This window comes from Rhinolophus hipposideros (assembly GCF_964194185.1).
Source record: "Rhinolophus hipposideros genome assembly, chromosome: 10".
NCBI classification, from domain to species: domain Eukaryota; kingdom Metazoa; phylum Chordata; class Mammalia; order Chiroptera; family Rhinolophidae; genus Rhinolophus; species Rhinolophus hipposideros.
In genome coordinates this window covers 78,055,393-78,077,179 of record NC_138056.1, presented here as the reverse complement: position 1 = coordinate 78,077,179, position 21,787 = coordinate 78,055,393, and the positions used below count along the sequence as shown (strand labels likewise).

Sequence of the window (21,787 nt, the reverse complement as noted above, 5' to 3'; positions counted from 1 at the left end):
AGAACATAGCAAAACGCAGGACTTGAGGCTCCAAGTGAACCCAAAGCCAAATAATCCTTTTGCCTTCCACTCTCCTGGACCTTGGTATTATTTTAGGAAGGAGAGGGCAGAGCCAAAACTGACGGGAAGGGGACACAGGTGAATGTGTAGAGCAGAGGGACGTATGGTTCCTGGTCTAGGTACAGGAGACTCTTAGCGGTGGCTGAGCATGAGTGCTGGGAACCCAAGGGGATACAAGGTTAGGAAGGAAGAGGAAAGGTCTAATCAAAGGTGAGAGCAACAGGAAGAGGGCAAAATGAAACAGGTCACTCCACATTTTTGCCTAGGGTCTAGTTCTCATAACACAAATACACATTTTTGCCTTAGGTTTCCGTCTCATGACACTAAATCTCATAATTCAGCTTTCATAACATCAACATCATACTTTACAGTTTACAAAGGGTTTTCACTCACATTATCATACTTAATTCTTACAACAGAATTGGACAATATTGTTATTAACATCATTTTACAGGTAATAAAACAAAGGTCAACACTATTAACTTTGGACAACACAGGGACATGCTGCTCAGGACACAGGCAAATGAAAAGCTTCCCCCAGACATCACCACCTCTGCCTTACCTGTCCATGTGAAACCAAGAGAGAAGAGAAACAGAAAATTTCCTTTATCTAGAATATAGAAACTTAATTCAGTATAAATGGATATTTCAGCTACAGTTATTTTACATCCATGATTGTTTTGGGAATTTACTCTTAAAACACTGCATCTCTTGATAAAGAAACGGTGGTCCATATATACAATGGATTATTACTCAGCCGTAAAAAAAGAAATCTTGCCATCTGAAACAACATGAATGGACCTAGAGGATATTGTGCTGAGTGGAATAAGTCAGACAGAGGAAGATAAATGTCATATGATTTCCTTATAAGTGCAATCTAAAGAACAAAATAAACAAACAAACAAGAAAGACTCCATCCCTTCTGAGTGCTAAACTATATGTGAAGTCTGACAGTTGAGTTCGTGAACTTGTTGCAATGATGTTGCTAACATTTTTTTGATATCAGAGGGATTATTCATTATGAATTTACACCAACTGGACAGTTAACCAAGTTTACTATTTGGAAGTGCTGAGAAGGCTGCATGATAAAGTTAAGACGACCTGAACTTTTTGCCAACGATTCATGGCTCTTGCATCACGACAATGCACCAGCTCACACGGCACTGTCTGTGAGGGAGTTTTTAGCCAGTAAACAAATAATTGCATTGGAACACCCTCCTTACTCACCCAATCTGGTCCCCAATGACTTCTTTCTTTACTCGAAGATAAAGGAAATATTGAAAGGAAGATATTTTGATGACATTCAGGACATCAAGGGTAATACGATGATAGCTCTGATAGCCATTCCAGAAAAAAGAGTTCCAAAATTGCTTTGAAGGGTGGACTAGGCTCTGGCTTTGACGCATAGCTTCCCAAGGGGAGTACTTCGAAAGTGACCATAGTGATATTCAGCAATGCGGTATGTAGCACTTGTTCTAGGATGAATTTGCGAATTTAATTGTCAGACCTCATATACATATATATCTATATGTATATATAGATATATATCACTTATTTTGACACAAAAGATGAATATTTCATTTAAGTGGGCTGATTGAAAAAGGTAACACATTATCTTGGTTGCCCTACTTAAAAAGAGATTCTTTATGCTTTCTTGATGTTTAAAAACAGCTTGATTTTGCAGCTCAAGCTTGATATTCCACATCTAACACATGAAGCATATCAGTGGAGGCCCTAAAATTAGGCTCTCTCACTCACTCCAGTCTTATTTTCTTTTAAGCTTCATGCTGTAACTCAGAAACTTTTGTTTCTGTTTTTGTTTTTTTTGAACCTCTGTAAACATGTGGGATTTAAAGAACCACCATAAAGAACGAAAATTAGCATACATGTATGAATTAATGGTTTATAAAAGATTTACATAAGCATGCATACTAATCCTCACAATACTCAGAAATCATTATTTTTCCTTTATATAAATGTTGATACTCAGAATCAGAAAGACTGAGTAACTTGCCCAAAGTTTCACAACTATTTAGTGGCATATCTGAGATCAGAACCCAGAATACTGCATTCAGCTTCTGTCTACTATTCCATGCTGATTTCTGCATCAATAGGAAATCCAAACAGGATAATTTACTTAACAAACAAGAAATAAAATACTACTCATTCATTCATTCAACAAATATTTCCTGAGCCCTTGCTATGTGCTCTTTTCTAGGTCCTGGGGATATCGCACCGAAAAAATAGAATCTTATATTTCAGTTGGGGATCCAGGTAATTATCAAGATATGTGTGTGTGCACGTGTGTGTGCATGCATGCATGTGCAGGCACAATGCTAGATAATGATAATTATTAAGGAGAAAATGGAGCACGCATGTAAGGGGCACAAATCCTTATTCATGTGCACCAGAATACAAGACTGCTCCTGATGACTCTGTCTTTATGATTTGGGTAGTAAAGCTGAGGCAAACGACCCAGATGTTCACTTTCATGAAAATGGATAAATAATGTGTGGCATATTCACAGAATGAATATTATGAATATTATGCAATAGCAAAGATAAGTAATCTATATCTGTAAGCTACACTACTATATTATAATTAATACGCAATATAATTTATATGTAATTTATACATCAGTATAATAACATGTAAATATAACAAATTATATAACTATTACACATGCTATGTGATGTATATATTAATGTGTAAACTATATGTAATTAATATATAATATTGTAATTTTCTTGTAAGCTAATCATAATACTAATATACTAAAATTATGTTTACTAATAAAATATAAGTTAAGTGGAGAACAACAGGAAGTCTCAAAAGACTGCATACAGTATGATGTCACTTTAAAAAAACAAAAAATAAGAAAACTAAACAATATACTGTTCAAACATACACACGTAGTAAAACTATTTTTAAGCATTTAAAACACAATTCTAATGGGAACGCAGAGGGTTGAATCAGACAAAAACACACAGGGCTGTTTCAGTGATGTTAAGAATGTTCTAATACCTAGGATAGGTGGTAGGTTTGTGGCTGTTTATTTTGTTACCATGCTTCAAATTTTATGTATATATTATTGTGTATTTATAAAATTTTACATAATAAATAAAGAAAAACTGGTACAGAAAGAATGGTATGCTATCTTGACCATTTCAGTAGAATTTTAGGTTTCAGTAGAAGAGGTCCAAGTTTACCTGTATAGCCTATTAAAGTTTACAAAGGTCTTTTTCATAAATTGTCCTTTTTTTAAGTCTTGTGTGGTGGTTATTATCTCTGACTTATAAATGAGTAAACCAAGGGAGAGGTTAAGTGACTTATTTAATTTCACATAACTAGTCAAAGGGAGAGATATCTTCATTGCATAAAATTAATCCTCCTATAACTATTAGGAAGCATAGGGCTTCCTTATTGAAAAAAAAGAGCAAATAAATCCTAGAATGTTACAACTGGAAGCAGCTTAGAGATAAGAGTTTTCCATCTCTTTATTTCACAGGTGGAGAAACTAAGACCCACATACGTTAGAGATTTACCCAGCATCACACAACTAATTAAATGGAAGAAAGGATAGTTGACTCATGTCTTCTGACTCCAAGTTAAGCTTTTTCCACTCTGCCGGACTAGCTTTTAATTGTGTGACATTGTTATTTTGTAGCCAGTTAGCTATAGGAGAATCCAAAACCTGAACTGTAAGACATATACAAGTATTTGTCATTCAGAAAACTAATGTTAGAGAACTCTGATATATACAATAGAAAAGCTGTAATGGGGAGCCTTATTTATAAGATGGGAGCATTTTAATTTATGGACATCGGTTTGATATTCGAAAGAAATACCTATCAGATAAAAAAGGACAAAACAACTGCTTCCTGAAAAAAGAAGGGGGACCTTATCACCTAAACCGGCCCCAAGCTGAGAGTGTAACATCTGGGGCAACATTAGTAGTGCTGGTTCTTCAACGGGCATAGGATTCATTAAAATGTATACAAAATGAGGTGTTATGTCGGTCCTTCAAGAATACTAAAAACCTCAGTAGTCTTTCCTCAAACTGCTTACAATCTACAGTTATTAAAGATTTTAAATAAACCCTGCAGTGATTCGAAAAGGAATTACTATAGGAAATAGAATGAGGGAAGGGAACACGTACTAGACTTGGAGTCAAAAGACCTGGGTTTGAGGGCCAGCTCTGTCATTTACTTGCTCTTTGCAGTTAAACAAGGTACTTGACCTCTCTGATCCTTTACCAACTTGTAAGGTGGCAATGATACCTACCTTACAGAAAGATATTGTAAGGGAAAGGCTTTGGAGCTTTTGTGCAAAATCCTGTGGTTCAGTCATTTGATCATCAATCATTCATTCAACAAACATCTATTAAGCACCTATTTAATGAGTGGATAAAACTGTTCTAGATGCAGTCAGATATCCAAAGATACATAAAACCTAGTGTAGCCCTTCAGGAACTTAAGAAGAATTTTTTTGCTAAGGTACATAAATAACTACAATGTGAACCTGCGCGTATCAACTCCCACAGAATTAGTACACACACACACACACACACACACACAAACACACACACACACAAACACACACATACAGGATGTAGGACTACAGGGCTGAGAGAGACCAGTTCTGACTAGAGGGATAAGGAAAGGCTGCTTAAGAAGATGTCACTGGCCAGTTTTTAAAGAATGGGTAAAATTTCTAAAGGAAGTAGATGGCATTCCGGGTATTCCAGGTTCATGAAAAGCATGAACAAGGGCATAACACCTTCTGATATCTGAATCTTTTAACATTTGCCTCCTACAGAGGCACCTAGTTTTTCATGAGGTCACTTCATTCTCCAGTCTTCTTCCATGTAAGTCTACTAACCCCACAAATAGACCATGAGTTTTTTGAGAGCCAGGATCATGTCACAGAGTTTATTAAGACAGTGCTAGGTCCACACTGAGGGCTCAGTAAATGAGTGGCTGGCATATTTTTAAGGGAAGTTCTGTGTATGCTTTCCAGATGAGATGGTGGGGAATAGATAATTGTCAGCATAGGAAAGTACTTTAAATTAATGGAAGTATTGGTATATGGAAACCAGTATGTTTTCCCACAAATTTTGCCATTTTCCAACAAACCCTATGTTTTTTGTTTTGCAAAGCAATAGAGTTATTGCTCTAATTTGGAAAGAACACACACACACACACACACACACACACACACACACACACACACACACACACACACACACACCAAGAAGGGGAGAGCAAGACTTGATCTCAAAAGCTGATGTGTGACTTGTTTTTTGGATGCCAGTAATAACAAAACAAAAAAATCTGGTAATTAATGATTTTCTCAGAGTTTTAAAGATTTTTTTCTTTCTCATAAAGAACATTTAATCTGAATTCATAGATATCGTGTTTCCCCAAAAATAAGACCGGGTCTTATATTAACTTTTGCTCCAAAAGACGCATTAGGGCTTATGTTCAGGGGATGTCATCCTGAAAAATCATGCTAGGGCTTATTTTCTGGTTAGGTCTTATTTTGGGGGAAACACGGTATTCAGAGCAACAAGCCCAATGCCAGTTTCACAGGTATTGATGTCTATGACAACATCTTTCTCTTGGCTGTGGTTTTTTGTTTTTTCTTTTTTTCCATAATTATATTGCATTGTTATTAGGGAGTTCTTTGATCAATTTCCTATCCTTCAAGCCTGAGATACTTAGAGTGAATCCTAATATTAAATCTAGAACATATGGCTTGAATTAGAAGCTGTAGGAAGATTTGCCCCCAATATAAAGTCATTTGTAGGAAAAATATTCCAAGACACTCTATGTGTAAATTCCTAACAAATGTATTCCCAGTGAATCTTTTTTCTCACTCTTTTGGTTCTGGGAAACAGCAGGAAAAAATATATTGCCAATAGAAATATTTTTAAACTTTATTTTTATTCACTTTGAGATAAATCTTAGACAAGTTTTTGAGATGTCCTCTGGCAAAAAAAAAAAAAAAGAGCTATGCCAGCAATTATATTATATTATGGTTTGATTTTGCACAAAAAGAGACAAAATCCATATATTAGAGAGTTGGTATTGATATTTTTGTAAAGAAAGAAATGCCAAGCAATCATCCAGTATTACTCCAGGGAAGTTTTCTGGGCTGAGGATTTAAAAATATTTTTTTGTATATAAAAGTACAAAGTAAGATCAATTTCATTTCCTTTTCATTAAACAGCAGGAGGCAATTTGTCTGCATTGTACTTGAGAGATACTCGTCTTCCTGCTTTTAGCAACATACAAAATTGTCTTGAAAAAGACAGCAATGCCCAGGAAAGAAGATATCTTTTCATATTTGTATCATATATTGGATTCTAGAAAAATTGCTCTTGAGAAAGGGCTCCAAATTGATTTTTGACTTTTTAAAAAGCAATCTTCAGTGCTAAAGCAGAATATGGAGGATTGAAAAGGCATCCAGTTATTTGACTCTACACAGCTTCCTTGGATAATTCAAGGAGAAAACACTTTATTTACTCATTCCTCTATCCATTCATCCAACAAAAGCTCCCTGAGACTCTCCGGTGTCAGGCATTTGTTCAGTCCTAGAGATATAGTGGTGAAAAAGTTAGGCATGGCCCTGCCCTCTGCATGTTAAATGATCTTCAGGATGCCTGCTCTTTCAATCATAAGAAAATCATATTCTGTTCAAGAATGGTGAGAATGCAAACAAGGAAGCCAGCCAAAATAATGATAATGTTAAAAATAACAATTCTGTAAGGAGCGCTTGTGCTTTACATCATAAAATTACTTCCATCATTATGTTTGTGAAAAGATATATCTAAAGCTTATTGCTTCTAAATCAGTAGGCTTCCAGGTCAATAAAGTTGATTACAAAATAATTGTTCTGTGTACAGTCACCATTAGTGTAAGTTCAAGTTTTCAAGGATAGTCTCATATAATATTTTCTCACATAAAGAATGCTTCCTATTGGGGCAGATGCCTGCAGGACAAAGCATGGGAAGCTGAACAGAGCATCTAACCTGCTTTTCCCTCTGGATAATATACATATAATTTAAGAAAGACTGCCATATAGAGTAAGATCGAGGGAACCTATGTAACATGTCTCTTTTATCATAAATTCTAGTTTATGATAACCTGTAGTTTATTCAATACAAGCCTTTTCTTCCTTACTTCATTCACTTCAAACACAAAATACTGGCCTTAACTTTACTTTATAAAATAATCAAAAGATCCTGTTTTGTACCCATTCCTGGAGACTGGAATCAAAGAGGGGCTACTCTCATTCTTCTAGGATGGCTCTGAATGCCCAAACGAAAGAAACTTAATAGTGACTACTGATCCTGGAAAGGTCCCGATCGTGTTTTCCTCCATCGTGATAACTAGACTGTGTCTTTCTGTTTTCACCAGCAGAAAATATAAAAATAGAATTTTCATATACCTCGAAGGCCTCATTTAGAAAATGGTATTAATGCTGACATCTACTGCACAATGCCCAGCTCTCCTGAACATAATGAGAACTGATGAACTAGAGAATCCTTAAGTGCTTACAGTAAATGACTGGCTAACATGAGGCTTCCACCTCCCCAATAACTTTTCTTTCAGGGATATTTGATTTGTAGTGACTAAAATACACAAAACTCATATGACTACATTTTAAATGATACTATCAACATTAGGTTTTCTAATTATGGCATTAGCATTAAAAAATAGCAAACGTAATTGTCATAAAGTGTTACATAGATTTAGGAGTGGGAGAAAAAACACTTAGTTAACATGCTTCTCATATTGATAGCAGTGATATATTATATTTCCTGTAAACACCTGTCCTAAAGTCAGATTTTGTGTTAGAGCATTGTTGATTCAGAATAAGATGAGTTAATTTGAGTTCAAGCTGAACAAATCTTCACATAGAAGAAATAGTTATAGACCCTAATTATTGACTCCTTTGTTTTAAACACTAACAATAGTGATAATATAATATTATAGCAATAGCAGTTAACATTTGTAAGCATAAAATGTGAAAGTCACTTTTTATACATTAAATCATTTAACCATCACAGCAGCCCTATGTAGAAAATACTATCATTATCTTCATTTTTACCTATAAGGAAACTAAAGAGCAGATATATTAAGTAATTTTCCCAAATTTATGCAGCAAATAAGAAATGGATTCAAGACTCAAACCCCGGCCGTCCACTTTCACGATGCAATAGAACTAATACCCAGAAAAAGAAAAAATTATAGGACCACTTCAATATATACTAGGGATGCCCAAAAAAAAGTACACATTTTAAGAATAGTTATCTATGTAGTATGTGCGAAGTTGAATTGAATTATGGTAGCAATGTATAATATGGCGTTCACTCAAAAGATGGTGTTAATCAAATGAATGCTAGTGTCATTCATTGTATGACAATTTTAACACAGTTTTTTCAAATGTATATACTTTTTTGACACCTTCTGTATTGCAATTAAAAGAGGTGGGGTAAAAAATAACAATCTTACAGTCCCTGGAAGTGGAGAAGAAACTAAATGCATCATCTCTCAAACAACATTTCTTTTTTTTTTTAATTAAAGTTTATTGGGGTGATAATTGTTAGTAAAGTTACATAGATTTCAGGTGTACAATTCTGTATTACATCATCTATAAATCACATCAAACAACATTTCGTTAAGAAAATTTATTAGGTTAAATCATAAAATTATATCATCAACAATAAAACTAACCTCAATATGATGCCTGACAATTAAGTTTGCAAACTCATCCTAGAAAAAGTGCTACATACCTCATTGCTGAATATCACTACGGTCACCTTCGAAGCATTCCCCTTGGGAAACTATGCACCGATGCCAGCGCCTAGTCTACCCTTCAAAGCAATTTTGGAACTCTTTTTCTGGAATGACCATCAGAGCTGCCATTGTATTATGCTTGATGTCCTGAATGTCATCAAAATGTCTTCCTTTCAATATTTCCTTTATCTTCATTGTTGTGATACAAGGGCCATGAATTGTTGGCAAAAAGTTCAGGTCGTCTAACTTTTTCATGCAGTCTTTTCAGCACTTCCACACAGTAAACTTGATTAACTGTTCATCCAGTTGGTACAAATTCATAATGAATAATCCCTTTGATATCAAAAATGGTTAGCAACATTGTTGCAACAAATTTGTGAACTGAATTGTCTGACCTCCTATCTTCCAACTATGGGTAAGTTGGTAATTTCCCCTGAATTTCAAAAATTTGGGTTAGAATATGCAAGATTTTAAGAAATAAGAATCTCATTTTAAGTCATTCATTTCTTACTAGATCCATCATTCTCAACCTTGGTTGGAAAACCAACAACATTTCTTCATAGCAGAGACTCAAAATAGTTTCACGATTAAATAGGTTTATGAAATACTGATTAAGCCAAGTGAAACAGTGTTTTATGCTGGAGCGTGTCGTAGGGTCTTAATATATATTGTGAGTCTAAAGTGGAGAGATGGAAAGGAGGAGTTATCAAGAGCACTTTTTTTTTGTGGGTGGACTAAGTCATCTTATAATAAATAGGTATTACTAGAACCGATAATACAGATGATCCCTGACTTACAGTGGTTCCACTTATAATATTTCAACTTTACAATGGTACAAAAGCGATACACATTCAGTAGAAACCGTACTTCAAATTTCAAATTCTTATCTTTTCCTGGGCTATCAATATGCTGTAGGATACTCTCTCGTGATGCTGGGCTGTGACAGTGAGATGCTTTTGCATAACTGTCGGGAAATGTAAGTATTCTGAGCATGTTTAATGTAGGCTTAGATAAGCTATGATGTTTGGTAGGTCAGATGTATTAAATGCATTTTCCACTTAAAATATGTTCAATTTCTGATGGGTTTATTGGGACATAACCCCATCATAAGCTGAGGAACATCAATATTATAATTTAATGTAATATAGTATAATATAATACAATATAATAAATATAACATAACATAACATAAACACTTCTTTCACTGATAGTTCTATAAGAATCAGAAGGTTATGGAATTGCTCTCTTGGCAGTTACTTCTCCAAGGGGGAGGGAGTCAGGCTGTTCACCCCACTTGAGCATGATGATGGCTGAAGTCCACCAACTGACAGGCTAAGAGGCAGCAGGCTGGCACATCCCATACTGGAGGGGACACAGCAGCCACAGCAGAGAACTGCAGGGCCTGGGCCACTGCCCAGTCAGGCTAATGTGAGGATCTATGAGACCAAGATCAGAGGAAAAGAGGAGGCCATGAAAGAGCCAAAATGGCCAATTCTGGTAAGTAGAGAGGCACAACTGGAATGGCAAGGACCTCTATGTGTGAATACATACACAATTTCCCTAGGGCTTGCTGAATGAGTTGAGAAGAATTGAGGGTAGCTGGAGTTGCCTCAATTATTCAGGTAGAAGTTGAATCAGAAAAATAATAACAATTGCAGCTACCATTTATTAAGCCCTTACCCAGGTGCTAAGCACTATATGTTAATGACTTTATGTTATTTAATTCTTAAACAACCCTGTGATGTAGATACTATTATTCTCATTTTATAGTTAAAAAAAAAAAAAACACAAACAAACAAGGCATGGTTCATTTTACTTGTATAAGATCAAAGAACTAGAAAGCCAGGAACAGAAAGCAGTTAAAGTAAGTTTTAAAATGTAATGTAGCTCCTGTAAGCTCTACACCTCTTGCTTAAACCTTCCCTTGGTACCTCTTCCATCTGAAGCCAAATTCTTAATCCTGGCTCAAGGTCAATACAACTTAAGCCAGCCTATCTCTCTCTGTTCTGGATATCATTTGGTGAGAAATCAACTACCCCAAAATTTAGTGGCTTAAAACAACCATTGAATTATATCTCATGATTTTCTGTCAGGATTCTGAGCAAGGATCAGCTAGATGGTTCTTCTGTTTCATGAGGCATATACTGGAGTCTCTCAGTGATATTCAGCTGGCAGCTAAGCTGGCCCAAGATGGTTTCACTCACTTATCTGGCACCTTGGCAGGGACAACAGCTGGAAGGTGGGGCTCAGCTCAGCCTCATCCTCTTTGTGTATTCTCAGGGCTTTCCATGTGGTCTCTCCAGCAGGTAGTCAGTCCTCTTACATACACTTCAGTTTAGTGCCACAGAGGACCAAGATAGAAGAGCTAGTATTCTCAAAGGTTAGGCTCAGAACTGACACAGCATCATTCCTGCCACACTCTAGTCGTCAAAACAGTCAGAGGCCAGCCCAGACTCAGGGAACGGGAACCAGACCCGCCTCCTATGGCAGGTACCTCAAAGAAAGGGTGACCATCTTTAATCTGCCACAGTCTTCAAACTCATCTCATCCTACACTCCCTTCATTCACAGTGCTCCAGACACATGGACTGTCTGAGTTCCTCAAACAAACCGTTATTCCTCTTTCAGGATTTTGTGTGTGTCTATATTTTCCTGGCTCCTCCTTGTCATTCTGGTCTCAGCTTAAATGTCACTTCTTCATAGAAGCCTTCTCCACACCACCTTGTGGAGGCCTCCCTGGCTGCCCAGTCTAGCTCCCTAATTTATTTTGATGACATTATTGCTATCACTGTGAGACAATCTGTTTTTGTTTTTGTTTTGTTTTGTTTGTCCTATTTCCTCCAATTAAAATGGAGGAAGTTGTCTATCCCTCTGGCTCCCTCACTCTGAGCACTTAGAACCATGCTTGGCACAAAATGAGTCCTTAGGAAAGATTTATCAAGGGAAAGTATGTAGTGAATTGGGATTCAAAACTAGATCTGATTGACTTCAGAGCTGAAATCAAAGTGTCTTTGTAACCCTTTGTATTCAGGCAGACATGGTCAGCCTAGGCCTTAGGGAAAAGATACTACACAAAGAAGAGAGCTCATGGACACAGTTAAGAAGGGCTTCTCCAGCAAGGAGGCTGCAGTCAGACTAAACTACATGGAAAATTCATGGAGAATACTTCATTCTAGCAAAACCCAAATATTTCTTTGTTTGACTTCATTTCAGCTCTTTTTGTTTTGACTCTTAATGACGAAAGGTCTCCAAGGTGTGGTATTGCCTCGAGAACATTTGCAGCCTGGTCTTGTTACTAGCTAGGCTCCTCCAACTCAGCTTTGGCGGGGCCACACCACAGAGTTTTGCCCTGTCCAATCTGGAAATGGGTCACAGCCATGTTTGTGCCGAAGCTTTAGGGAAACATGGTTTATAAACACGTGTTTCCTCTGAGTCAGTGCACAGACTTGTCCCCTTAGTACAAACATTCCATTTGGTTTTATAACTGGGGAAGGAGAGGGTGGGAGCCAAGGCTAACTGGGATCAGGTTTGAAAGGAAAGGGGAAGTGAGTAAATTTAAATAGATTTTTCTGTATTAGTGAGAATCACAAAGAAACCCTTATCTGGGTTTCAAAGGCATGCACAAAGTTTCATCTTTATTTATTTATTTGCCTTAGTAAGAAAAAGTTCACAGAGTAATTTCTTCCCTTCAAGTTTCTATAAAAATGCTGGCAATATGGCAAAAGTTTTACAAAAACAGTTTAAGAACAATTAAAGCACATATAACCATTTTTTTAAGTTTATATTAAATGTCCTTTACTAAATAAAAAGGAATTTTGCTTCTAATTTCCAGGCATTGTCTACTATATTATCCTTTAAATAACCACATATCAGCTTTTGTCATTACTGTAAGTTTTCTATGAATTATGCACTCCAGATCAAAAAAATTATTTATTTTCTGCCTTTTAAGTACATCATTCAACCTCATAACTTAGTACCAGGCTTCTCATCTGTAGAAGATGGCTCGTAATAACAATAGTTGCTTACAAATAACTCATAAATTTATTATGAAATGGATATAATTAAACCATGGATATAAAAATATGATTCCTTGGTGGCTGGTTGGCTCAGCTGGTTAGATAGAGCACAGTGCTCATAACACCAAAGTCACCCACATGGGTCAGTGAGCTGCGCCCTCCACAACTAGACTGAAAACAATGACTTGACTTGAAGCTGATGGGTTCTGGAAAAACACACTGTTCCCCAATACATATATATATATATATATATATATGTGTGTGTGTGTATATATATATGTATATATGTGTATATATATATATATATATATATATATCCCCAACACACACACACACATATATATGTATATATATATATATATATATATACACATATATATATAATGTGTGTGTGTGTGTGTGTGTGTGTGTGTGTGTTGGGGATATATATATATATATATATATATATATATATATATATATAATTCCTAATTCCTATATATATATATATATATATATATATATATAATTCCTAGAATATATATATATATAATTCCTAATTCAGTCCTTAGCCGCTTGACTTTGTGTAAACTATCATCATCATCATTAACCTTCAGGAACATTGGTTAGGTCCAGAGTCCAATGCCTGGCACTGGGACTATAAGAGTCACAATCCCTGACCTCAGGAGAATTACGATTCAGTCCAGAACGAGATATGAGTCCTCCGAGCCATGGAACCTTCATCAGTAATTTAGAGTGCTGCATGTGAAAATACTGAATTCTGTGCTTGGCATAGAGTTCAAGGACCACAAATTTTATAGCAGATTTGGTCAGTATCCTGCCTAGAGTGCTCCCACATCCTCCAACTGCCAATAAGAATTCTGCTCCCAATTACAATGTGTGTGTGTGGTGGAAGAGGGTGGGGAGGAGGTGTTTCCCACACCACCAAGCAATCCTCATACACCAGCTGGGTGCCCTACAACTCAGTTCAATTCTGACACTATCTACCTGAAGATAACATCACATCCCACTGGTTAAGGGCTCAATCCCATAAGACTGCTCCTTCCACCAATTTCAGACACCAGTCATAAGTTCAGGCTGTCATAAGTTCAGCCCCCGCCTTGGCTTCAACTAATTTGCTAAAGCAGCTCACAGAACTTAGAGAAACATTTTACTTACTAAATTAACAATTTATTATAAAAGAATTTAACTCAAGAACAGGCAGATGGAAGAGATGCATAAGGCCAGATATGTGGGAAGGGGCTGCAGAGCTTCCATGCTCTCTGAGAAGACCACTCTCCCTGAATCTTCACATGCTCACCAATCTGAAAAAACTCTCTGAACCTTATCCTGTTTGGTTTTTATGGAGGCTTGATTGATTAAATCACTGACCACTGGTGAATGATTCAATTTCCAGCCCCTCTCCCTTCCCTGGAAGTAAGGGGGTGTGACTAAAAGTTCAAATCCTCTAATCACATGGTTGGTTTCCCTGGTGACCAGCCTCCATCCTTAGGTTACCTAGGTGTTTTCCAAAAGTCACCTCATAAACATTACAAAAGACACCTTTATCATTCTCATCACTTAAGAATTTCCAATGTTTTTAGCAGCTCTATGCCAGAAACGGGAGGAAGACCAAACACATATTTCTTATAAATCACAATATCACAGCCTAGAACTAAGGGTTTTTTTCAGAAGGCTACACTATAGCCACACATATCTCTCCCACCCCACCCCACCTCTGACACACACACACACACACACACACACACACACACACTCACATACTCACGTACTCACAAATGTATGGCAGACTGGAAGTACCCGGAATTAATGCCCTCACCCCAGCAATCTTTAAGGTTCAATCACCCATTTTGGTAGCTGGCTTAATAATACACCCCTTCTTGCCTTCTTTCCCTTTCCTGTATCATTTCCTCTTTCCCCTGCTCATGTTTCATGGAATCACCTCTTAAGTACCTGCACTTGAATCCTTGCCTTAGGAACTACTTCAGGAGAAAACGCCACACTGAGACAGTTTTCTTCCTTACAAAGATAAGACAGTTATACTGCCCAGATGAACCAACTAGCTTTGCACAAAATAAAAACTCCATCTCATTACCATATCTATCTTATTAATCTTGGTTATTGCTATTACCTTATAAATACCTAAAATATAGAAAGCAAATTTATATTTCTTAAAGCTCTTTAATAGATACCACATCATTTAATCTTCACAAACATCCCTTAGAGATAAAAAAAAAACTGAGATTAGAAAATGTTAAATGACTTGCCAAAAGTTACAGAGTCAGTAAGTGAGAGAACTGAACCTCAAACCAAAATTTTTAACAACAGATAACAGTGTGTTTCCCACTACCTTCTGACTATTGGGTGAGACAATATATGTAGTTGAGAGCAGACTCCTTTGCATTCCTGGAAAAGTGACTCTAAGTGCATGTTATGCTATTAGGGTCAGGTATATCATATTTGCATACAAATGTGAACTTTTTAAGCTGTCCTTCTTATATGAGAGAATGGTCATCATTTAACATCTCTGGTAAGGGCTTAAATGGCAGTGTTCTGAAGCAAGATGGTAAGTGAACATAGAACATAGTAATCTGGTTTTTTATGGTTCCATAACACTCTAGAAGACTATGGAGATCTAAACTAGCCTGATAGGTTAATTCTTAGGGCCTGAAATCAGAGGCCTTGAAGGGTTTGGAAGTGTGGATGAGCTTGGCAGCCGCAGGGTATCAGAAAACACAATGCAATTCCTAATTCCTCTAGCATTCTCCTTTCTCTTCTAAGGAAAGCTTTAGTTTCTCCTCCATGAAGTAAGACTGGTAATAGCAATATCTGATACTAATACTTCTTGCTATGTAAAAAGATTCAAGAAAGAAATGCAAATTATTTATTCTTAGCTACTACTGCTGTGTACCTGCTCTGTTGCTATCATATCCTTGGTGAGCTCAGCTGCGAGACATGAAAGAAACTCAGTCACACAGGTCAGTGAGAAGAGTGGGAAATAAATCAGGACTGAGGCAACAGGTCTCTGAGTTTGCTGTTTAAATACCAGTGTCCAAAATTATGGGATGCTCCAAAACTAAACCAGCGGATGGACCCAGGGGCAGGGATTCCAGGTAGAAATAATATTACACTCAAGTGGGTGGAGAAAAACAACTCGAATCAATACAGAATTCTATTCAGAAGCTGGATGAGGTGGAGAACAGGGTCTGGCCTGGAAAGGGAAGCTGGCTGTGGACTCTACTGATTGTCAAAAATTTTCAGGAAGAAGATTCAGTCCCAGTGGGAAAATGGGCTGTTGAGCAGGAAACCAAAGCTTATGTATACCTAATTTTCCTGATGTGACCTATTTAGGAGGCCTCAAGGAAGGCTATGGCTAGGTGGGCACGTGCCGAGAGCTCCCTCCAGTTGTATCAGTCAATGGGTCAATGCAGCACAATGGATTCTAGACTATAAAACTTAGTTGAGATGGGATGTGGGAGATGGGGTAGGAATCCTCCTCTTTACCTGTTTTAGGAACCACCACAGAAGTGAACTTACATGTTGATTATATTGAGAAAGAAAGGGGAAGGAAAGGGCTTTGTAAGGACAACAGAGGAATGTATACTGTGGTCCCCTCCCTCAAGGAGCTGACAATCCTGTTAGTGAGCCAAGCCACGAACTCATTAAAGAGTCAACAACATCAAAGAATTTTAGAACTGATGGAAAAAATATAAAACCCAACAGCAGGTTATGGATTGATTAGTTTGGGCTGGTGTAACTGAAGGTGGCTTCATGGAGAAAATGGCCCTTTCTATTGGGCAGCCTTGGAAGCAGTAGCTACAAAGTAAATGATAACTACACTAAATAGCCTTATTTGCAAGGCTTATTGACATGAACACCTTTGGAAAAGTAATTGATTTGGCTCACTAATGTTTCTTATAAATATGAAGGACCACAGTCACTCCCACCCACAGCTTCCTAAGGATTTTGAAATAGGCACATATGGTATGCAGAGTGTCATTTAATATTTACTCTGTCTCACTCTGAGAAGAACTACAACAGGATGTGGACTCTTAAGCCTTCTAGACTTGGCCTCAGATCGCTATTCTAGTGTGTTTTGTTGATTACCCAGAAAAAACTCACAGGATGCACTCTGGAACAGCTCTTTGAAGAGGGAAGTAGCAAGAATACATACCCACGAAAAGACAAGACGTGGTACTTGGAATTTGCCAACTGTGTTTCCCAGTGTTTCTGTGGAGATCCAGATCCCATCCACCTGAGTTCTCTTTAACTTTCTCAGTGTAGTGGAGTCTTTTGATTGTCATCTAAGCCATCCTGAGACATCAGAGCAGCACAGGCAAATGGAAACCCTAGAAGAAAGTGGAAATGACAGAATCCTGAAGTTGCAGAGATCAGAAGTCAAATTTCTGCTCAGTTGCATGGCCTTAGGTAAATTATACAATGTCTCTGTAAAATAAGAAAAATATTTACATCTCAAGTTAGTTAGGAGAATTAACTGAAACAAATGTCAAGTAGACATTCATGGAGCAGTTCTTTTGTCCCAGAGTTGGAATTAGATAATGAGGATACAAAGATGAATTCATTCATTCATTCATTCATTCATAAAATGTTTACTGAACATCTACTATTAGCTTAATGATTAAAACAAAGCTCCAGCTTATGTTCTATTGATGCAGTTGGGCAAAAATCACTGAGTCCAAAAAATATGTATAATGGTTTACAGCATGATTAATCAGTGCTACAAAGAAAATAGAGCAGGATAAGGGGCAGAGACTGAGGGGAGAAGAGATGACTCCTCTAAGTAGGGTAGCCAGGGAAGGCCTCTCTGAGGAGGTGACAGTTAAGCAGAAGCTGGAATGAAGTAAAGGAGCAAGCTAAGAGGCAATTTGGCAGAGCATTCCAGCAGAGGGGAGAGGAGGTGTGAAGGCTTGTGGTGAGAACACACTTGGCACATTCAAGGAAAATCTGCCCTTGTGGTTGAAGCATAGTGAGCAAGAGTGAGTGTGGCAGGAAATGGGGTCAGACAAGTGGGCAAGGGCCAGATTGTGTCAGGCCTTGGAGGCACTGGGAAGAAGTTTAAATTTCATTCAGTGTTGTGGGAAGCCACTACAGGATTTTGACCAGGGAATGACAAGACACAGATTTGTATTTTCAAAGGATCGCTCTGACTGTTGCATGGAGAATAGACTGGAGGAAGGCAGATGAGAAAGGAAGCAGGCAGAATTAGAACAGATTAGGGGAGAGGAGTGTGACTGGGTTTGGGAGGTAATGATAGAGGTGTTGAGAAGTGATTGGATTTGAGGCAGATTTTGAAGATAAAATTAAGATTATAAAATAGAATTTTCTGATGTATTGGATGTAAGCATAAGAAGAAGAGAGAAGTCAGAGAGGACTCCAAGTTTTTTGGTCTGAGCAATTGGATGAACATTAGCATCATTCACTGTGACTGGGATGGAATTTTTTTTTTTTAATAAAAAAAAAAGTCAGAAGTTTAGTTTTGTACATTGGGTTTAAGACACCAAGCAGAGATGTCTAATAGGTATCTGAATGAGTATGTAACTCTCAGGGGAGATTAGGGTTGATGATATAAATTGGGAGCTATCGGAATATGGATGACATTTAAAGCCATGAGTAGATTAGATCATCTAAGAGTTAGTATAGATAGAGAAAAGAAGTGTAAAAACCAAGCCCTGTGGAACTCCACTGTTTGGGAGAAGAGAAGGAAGAGACAAAGATGAATCAGTCTTACCCTCAAGGAGCTCACGAATATGTAAAGCAACTAGCACCATATCTGGGACATATCAGATGATCAATAAACATTGCTTTTCCTTTCTTTATCCTTGATAAAGTTATTGGACTTGAAGGAGAAGCAGGTGACCATGTGAATTAAACTGACAATATATGTTTCTCACCAAGCAGTCTGCTTTGAGGGAAGGAAGACTCTATGCCCTATTATGAACCACACTCTTTATCTTCTAGTGGCCCTGAGCACCCCAATAGTTGACAGCCATAGCAAGATTCTGTATGACCATCTTACTGGAGCATCTGTTCACTGCAGGGCAGGAGAACAAGAAGAGGAGAGGGTGGGAAATGGATTAAAGGTCAAAATGTATGTTGATTTTTTCACATAGAACATTACATTTGAATGTTGCTTCTTAATGAGCCATGAAAGCATGTAGGAGAATATGACATACTCCATATTCTTCTTGTGCTTGCTCCATGAGGACGCTGGTTTTGGAGAAACAAAAAGTAAAAGTGAAGTATAAAACAGAGCACTTGAGTTGGAGTCATAAAGATTAGATTTGGCAAGTGTCTTAGGGTCTGTAACCCTTCTCTCCTTCTCTATAAAATGGGGGTTATAATAATAATACCTACTTTGCAAACCATTTGTGAGGCTCAATCAATATAGTAAATATGAAAACACATTGTGAAATGCAAAATGTCTTATATATGTTAGTTGGTTAATTGCTCTAGATATTATGTTTGTAAAGCATGATGGGGTGGTTTTAAAATATGCCCCCAAATTCTTTAACATTATACCTTCAAAAGGTAGAATCGAATCTTCCTCCCCCTGAATGCAGGCGAACTTAGTGCATCACTTCTAATGCATCAAATACAATGGGAGTGATGTCATGTGAGTTCTGGAGTAGGTCATGAAAAGAAAGGCTTTGACCTGTCTCTCTCTGTTGGATTCCACGATCTGGGGTAAACCTGCTGCCATGTTATGGGGATGCTCAAGCAGCCCCATTAATATGTTCATGTGGAGAGGAACAGAGGCCTCACATCAACAACCAGCACCAATGTCCACTTTGAAAGTGGATATACCAGCTCCACCCAGCCAACATCTTGACTACTGAGAGACCATGAGCCAGAAACAATCAGTGAAGCCACCTCTGAGTTTCTGACCCACAGAAATTGTGAGAAATAATAAATGTGTTTCAAGTCACTGGGCTTGGTGGTAATTTGCTACTCAGCACTAGATAACCGATAGAATCACATCAGTCGAAATCTTGTTAAAGAATGGAAGATGAAAGTTTTCAACAGTGCTTTGAATATTTGGGTGGCTAAAGTGAAGACAAGAGGAAAGAACACTGAACTAGGACCAAAGTTACCTGGATTCTGGTCCCTGCTCAGCCATGAGGTAGTTGCATCATAGGCCTAACTTCGCGCTTTAGTCTCTACTCTCTTCATCTCTCGTGAAAAGAATACTCTCTGGGAAGCTCCTAGCTCTCTGCTTTCTTATTCTCTGAAGGCTAACTTGACTCCTGGGGTTAAGATGAATTGTTTTCTGATCAGAACAGCATGTGCACACTTGAACACTTTCTGTCCCTGAGGCCTGACCAGTACTTCCTTATCATGGGGCCAACCAGTCTTAAAATATATGGATGCATTAACCAAAGTCAACCTCCTCCAACCAGCTTACAGATACTTGAAATTTCACAATGAAGAACTTATTCTTTGGCTTTGTCTCATATTAAAATATACATTCCAGCAAGATCCTTTGTATTAATTTTCTAGTACTACTATAACAAATTACCACAAACACAGAGGCTTAAAACCACACAGCTTTGTTATCTTATAGTTCCAGAGGTCAGAAGTCCAAAATTAGTCTGTGTGCTAAAATCAAAGTGTTAGTCAAGCTGCATTCCTTCTGAAGGCTCTAGGGGAGAATCGATTTCCTTGTCTTTTGCAGCTTCTAGAGACCCCTGCATTCCTTGGCTCCTGGCTCCACATTACTCCAACTTCTGCTTTTGTCATCATATCTCCTTCTCTGACTCTGACTCACTGCCTCCCGCTTATACGGACCCTTGTGATTATATTGGACCCACTCTGATAATTCAGGATAACCTCCCCATCTCAATATCCTTAACATCACATCTGCAAAATCTTTTTTGCCACGTGATATAACATATTCATAGGCTCTGGGGATTAGGATGTGAACATCTTTGGGGGTCCATTATTCATCCTACTGCGTTCAAACTCTTACTTTGAAGTTATTTATCTGTCAATCTAAATTATGCAAGCCCTAGCCAAGAATTTGAAATTAGTCAAAGGAAGCATTTAAAACACCAAAATATATTCATAAAGTCTGTACAATTTAATCATAAGAGAACTCCCTCAGGCTTTCACTCAATTAAGTTCAATGAATACAGATAAAGCATTTAGTATGTATAGTATTACTAAATGCTCTAAGGAATACCAAGAAGTCTAAAAATTAGTTCCTGCCTTTTAAAAGACTTGCTATCTAAGAAGTATAAGACAAGTGCATAAGTAACTGCAGTACAAGGCAAAATGTGGTCAGGCTATCACACCTGCACAGCTCTCATTGGGAAGGAGAACATAAGCAAGACTACTATCAAATGAAGGTTTTAAGGAAAGTGTCAGGGGAAATGAGAGAAAGGATATAGGATGACATTACGATTTTAAGCCCAGCTAACAAAGTGAAATGAAGGAATTGCAATCAACATAACCATGGAAGTCAGAATAGCAGCGAGGGGTGAGGGCTGGTCTCAGGCATGTAATGGGTGCAGTTTAAGCTGTACCCACTCTAGAATATCTAGCTCAGGAAACCCAGCAGTTAGCTGGAAATGAAATATGCATTTGGAGCCAAAAAGAGAAGATGGGTTGGAGATATTAAATGGGAAAGTCATTTCTACAGAGATAGTAGTTGACACTTTAGAAGGAGGTGAAATCACCAAAAGTAAGAAGATGAAGAGGAGCACCAAAGAAAGAACTTCTAAAAGACAGGAAGATAGAAAAAAGCAAAAGAAAAATGATGTGGGGACAGAGCCCCAGAAAGCAGTTTCCAGGCTCTCGGCCTCATGTGGAGAGGTGCTGGCTCGGATAGTGGATGGCTGTCAGCTGTGGCTGGTTTGGCCGTCAGCTGTGGCCATCAAGCCATTGGCCA

The 21,787-nt window shown here is 37.7% G+C and overlaps 1 long non-coding RNA gene across 1 annotated transcript in view; it reads right to left on the bottom strand.

Moving 5' to 3' along the window:
• Positions 1-21,787, bottom strand: part of LOC308503310 — a 116,554-nt gene that overhangs the window by 26,246 nt on the left and 68,521 nt on the right. The window contains exon 3 of the long non-coding RNA XR_013994182.1: positions 17,054-17,228. This is a non-coding gene — a long non-coding RNA (uncharacterized lncRNA). The remainder of the gene's footprint in view (positions 1-17,053; positions 17,229-21,787) is intronic.